Below are 5,467 nucleotides of genomic sequence, written 5' to 3'. Positions count from 1 at the left end.
GCACCCCTACGCATCCGTCGTACTCGACGGGATCCACGCTCAAAAAGATAGAAGACAGGTTGCTAAACACTGCTCGAAAGAATGCACACACACCGGACACAACACAGGTGGGAGAAGAGGGGAACGGGCTCGCTAGGATATCGCATCCTATGCCTACGTATCTCATCTGGAATGAGAATCAGAGCTACCGTAGTTTGGCTCACGCACGCCGAAACAAAACACACACAAACAGGCAAACATGGAAACCGAATGCCAATCGATGGGCTTACATCAGACTCCGAACCAAGCAAAACCACACTGGAAACCAAATGCCAATTGCTGGACTTATATCGGACTCCAAGCACACAACAAACACCAATAAGATACGGAATGCCAATCGCTGGGCTTACATCCATCTCCTAACACACACAAGGAAGGATAATAAACAACAAGTTACTAAGGAGTATGGCACTCGAGCCTTGCAACTGTCAAGCAAACACACACAAAAAAGAAAAAAAGGGTGCCCGGAGAGATCTCGTACGATCTCCTGCCTACGTACCTCATCTGGTATGAGGATCAGGGCAACGTAGTTCCCCTTAACAGGGGAGAAACTTCTCCTAACCAGAGACTGGGAAATGACAAACTAGAAGGGAGACTAACTCGAGCCTAATAGTTATCATGCAATCCACAATGGTCCTAGGTTGAGGTTTCTACCTAACTTGCACAGGCAGCAAGCTATCCTAAACAGGCAAAGCAAAGCAAACATACACACAATTAGCACACACTATATACAAACAAAGTGGGCTCACACAAGGTTAGGCTGTGAAACACAAGCCAACTGGAATCGGGTGTAGTTAGCTCTTAACCCTAACATTGATGAACATTTTTCTTATTTCTTGCAATTAAACATGCTAATGCCTAGATCTTTCATCACATAACAATAATCAACAATTAATTTGACACGAAACAACACCATATGCAAGAACCGAAGGTTTCAAGTTTCATTATCAAAACTTTAAACACATGTAACTTCATGAATATTACACCAAATCACTCGATTCAAAGTGCAGAATCATCACCATTAAAAGATCTACAAGGACATATCAACAATTTCATGAATTAAAGAGATCGAAAAAGTGACCTCTCGAAGTGCAGCTTTCGAATCCACGTGTTTCAGCGCCTTGCAATGCTTCCAATGTGTTCTAGCAAGCTTGTATAAGTGTATGGATGAAGTCTTGATGCTTGATTGCACTTGATTCAACAAAATTTTGATTCCACCATTGATGACCTCAAGCTTTGGATATGCTTCAAACTACACGAATTGCTATGATTCTTGATTCAATCTTGCTCCATAATGATACTAGATGATGAATTGATCAAGAAAAATGCATGAAATGTGAAGAAATTTGGAAAAAAAATGAGAGAGAATTTTGAGAGACTTTGAGAATTTCTAGATCTAGAATTGGAAAAAAAAATCTGTTATGATTTTTATTTATATGCTTCACTAATCATGATTAATTAAGTTCTAATCGAATGCTAATGAAAAATGGTTAATTTTGAGGTGTTTTGCAAAAATTATTTTTTCACCTTATGCATGGCATGGCATGTGAATAGTGCACGTTTTTGCCTTGTATTTCACTCAAAATAATGTTTTAAGACCAATGAAAATGTTAAAGTGTGAAAACAATGCATTATTTTTGAACTTGATTTTTTCCCTCCAAAATGAATCGAATTTTCAAATATTTATATGAATGGAATGCATGCCATGTAATGCCAATTTTGGAAACTAGAAGTTAAAACAAGAATATTGCAAAAAGAGCCACTTCATTTGGACTTATGGTTTGAAAGTTATGCTCCTTTGAAGTTCCATGTTCATTTGACCAAGATTTGACCATATCTCTTCAACCACACATGAGAAATTCATGATCTTGGACTTTTTGGAATTGGGAGAATAAGATCTACAACTTTCATGTTCAACAAAATTTCATTTGAAGCATTTTTGATGATGTAATCTTGAGGAGAAAACCTTTCCATTTTTGGCAATTTTGAATTATAAGTCACTTTCTATTTTTGGAAAGTTTTGTCCTGACTTTATTTTCTTCAATGTTGATGTTTGAAATGTCAAATGAGGCTTGTTTGAACATGAATGAAGTATTTCTAACCACTTCCCACCTCCAAATCCAACAATTGACTTGTGGTTGACTTCTGTTGACTTCTGTTGACTTGGCCATGCACAGATGAATTTGAGTCTCAATCTCCTGATGAAATGGCTCCAAAATGAAACCCTAGCTTATACAAGCTCATTAAAACCATATGATGATCCCCATCCCCATTAAAACCTCATCTCCTTAACAAACCCTGATAGGCACAATTCAACTGATTAGGGTTGACCAAAGGTCAAAACCCTAATCCCAAGGAATCTGATTAGAAATAATGAACCATGATGATGATGATGTACCATTTCAACCAAGATAATGATAAATCTCCTTGAGGAACCAAGAAACCCTAATTGAAGCACAAACCCTCAGATGGCTAGTGATCAATTCAATAAGACCCTTAGGCTTGCATCTCTTAACCTCTCCATCTTCTGAGAAAGACTTAGGAGGATGACTTGCTCATTGTTTCCACATGATATGCAAATATGCAATGACTAATGTCTTAAAAAATGAAATGCAATATGCTAAGCTAGTCCCAAGAGAGGAGGGCAAATTTTGAGGTGTTACAACTGTCCCTATTCAATCCACTGTGAACCTGTCGATATGAATAGCCTCGGCTTTCAGATGATCAGGGTGAAGAGTGATTGAATACCAAGAACAGACGAACAATTTGCATTCTGATGGGAAAATAATTAACCATGCCTGTCAGAATCGGCAAAGAAGCAACCTCAAAAGAAGAACCCGTCTGGTACGGAGAAAGTCGGCCTGAATACCGAACAGAAATACTGACCTGTATACCGAAATAAATGGTAACACAGGGATAACCATGGCCTGAACACCACCTATCCGCTGGGGATTATTTTTTTTACTTTTTCTTGAACCCCGAAACCTTCTGAGTGATACTCTTTTTTTGTTGCTTTTCTTGAACCCCAAACAAATATTTTCTTTTGCGCGAATGATCCCGGATCACCGCAGTTGAACCCCGACAACTTCATAGTAGCCTTGTTTGCCAAACAATGAACCCCGCTCTCCATTTTGAACCCCAGTCGCCTGATGATAGCTCGCGATCGCCATTGTGAACCCCGTTCTCCGGAAAACACCTCGTGTCTCCCTTTCTCCATTTGGACCCCGTTCTCCAGAAAATGCCTAGCACTTCCTTTTCTCCATTTGAACCCCGCTCTCCACTTTCTTGTGATAATTCCGCTGGCAACGTCGGAAATAACACCAAAAATACCATTCTGATGGCGACATATCAGAGGGTACACCTTCCCAAAAGGAAGGTAACATGTGCATCTCTTCCTCAGAAGACACCCATAACGACCTCTGTTGGCCTCAACCAAAGTCTAAGGTGACACATGAACATAAGATAATCCTGAGGACCTCATCCCGGATATAGTCTTCAACTCCAATCTCCATTTGAACCCCGCTCTCCAGAAAATGTCTCAACACTTCCTTTTCTCCAATTGAACCCCACTCTCCAGAAAATGCCTCTACACTTCCTTTTCTCCGATTGAACTGTATTTTTGCGCTGATCGCGTAACGTCCTTTGATTTTATTTCCATCTCCGCCCGACGGAAAATTTTCCTCCAGCATCGTACTATTGGGGAACATTGCTAACCTGACGCCATGATGCTAAACTCCTCAGAGTAACATCTCCAAATTCCATCTCGCACGACAGAAATCTCCTCCAGTATCGCACTACTGGGGAACATTGCTAACCTGACGTCATGATGCTAAACTCCTCAGAGTAACATCTCCACCATCCAGCGAAACCAAATCTCAAGCGGTAACCATGGCTTGAGTAACTGATACTTGCAATGCTGCTGATTTTCCAACTAGCAAAACCTCTCCTCAAACGGTAACCACGGTTTGAGTAGCATCTTCACCCACTGGCAAAACCAAATCTCAAACGGTAACCACGGCTTGAGACTAGATTATGCTTGCAATGATGATGCATGACCTTTTTTAGCGTAATGCTCCATAATCATGGAAATGCTACGCGATTTATTATGCAATATGCTATGCTTATCTAAATGATGAATGCATACAAAGTATCCCCCTCAAGGGACTCTTCTGGGGAGCTCGAGGCGCTCTGCTGAGGAACTCGCCAACACTCCGATCTCCACTCTGCTGGGGAATAACACCGCTGCTGGGAAATAGGCCACCCTTACCAGGAATAACCTCCTCTGCACCCGATCCGCTTGGGGACTTCGCTGGGGAAAGAACCACCAACGCACTCTGTGGGGAAACCAACAATCTCTGACTTGCTGGAGATACAACAATCCCGACTCTGCTTGGAGAAACCAATAACAATAGATACCTCCACTGGGAAATAGCAACCTTCAGGCCTGGCTGCTGAGGAAACACCGATCTCAAACCCGCTGGGGGAGATAACCATCCCGACCCTGCTAGGGAAGGCACAAACCTTGAATCTGCTGAGGAGGTAACAATCCCAACTCTGCTTGGGGAAACCAGGAAAGTCTGGTACTGAACACCCGTCGACTCGTCGAACCATGGCATCCAACGTCTAAATCCACTGTCAGCTTTCCAATTTTGAGAACTCCCAGACTCGTCTGGACTTTTCTGATTCATCACCTTGTATTCTCGACTGCTCCGTCCTCTACAAAGATCGAACTCCTCGGATTCATACAAACTTCCTAATCTTCAGACTTTGAAGAGTCTTCTTGATTAATATCCAGGATCGTCGTACGTCTTTCCGTCGTCTTTTCACCTTCCTTCCACTTATTCGTCCCTGATTGGACTCCATGGGGATCCTTTGTCAAAAGGCTTCCACATCACAACCTTCAAGTGAGTGAAAATACCTAACAGTACCTGCAAAAGAGATCGTTAGATAAAAACGTGCCCCAGGCATGTCAAGATTTCAACACTTGGGTCACTCAACCTTCCGAATAAGATTTCAAATTTTCAATCTTATAAACATGCATTGGAAGGGACCTGTATGTCTTAAAATGCAAAGATTCTTTATCAAAAATAACTGGATGTTTTTGCAATCAAAGCGGTAAGGAAAACAAAAACAAAATTATTTGATTGAATATGCATTTTATTGATTGAAAAAGTGTGGCTCGAACCGAGCAATACAAAGGAAGCAATTCCTGAAAAGAGGTAATTGCGCACAAAAGGAAAATCTATCCTAATGGCAATGTGAAACCCGCGATCTCATCGAGTTCCAACTCGGTTACACCCCATATATCCTCAGACTCTCCGTGCTTTCTGCCTTCTGAACAAGACGTTTCCGACTGATCCCTACCGGGTATTATCCATGCCATATCCGAAGTACAAACGATCATGCTAGACGCAGTTGTTCGTTTCAA

The sequence above is a fragment of the Lathyrus oleraceus genome, chromosome 3 (assembly GCF_024323335.1).
Source record: "Lathyrus oleraceus cultivar Zhongwan6 chromosome 3, CAAS_Psat_ZW6_1.0, whole genome shotgun sequence".
NCBI lineage: Eukaryota > Viridiplantae > Streptophyta > Magnoliopsida > Fabales > Fabaceae > Lathyrus > Lathyrus oleraceus.
Note: the sequence above shows the minus strand (reverse complement) of the source record.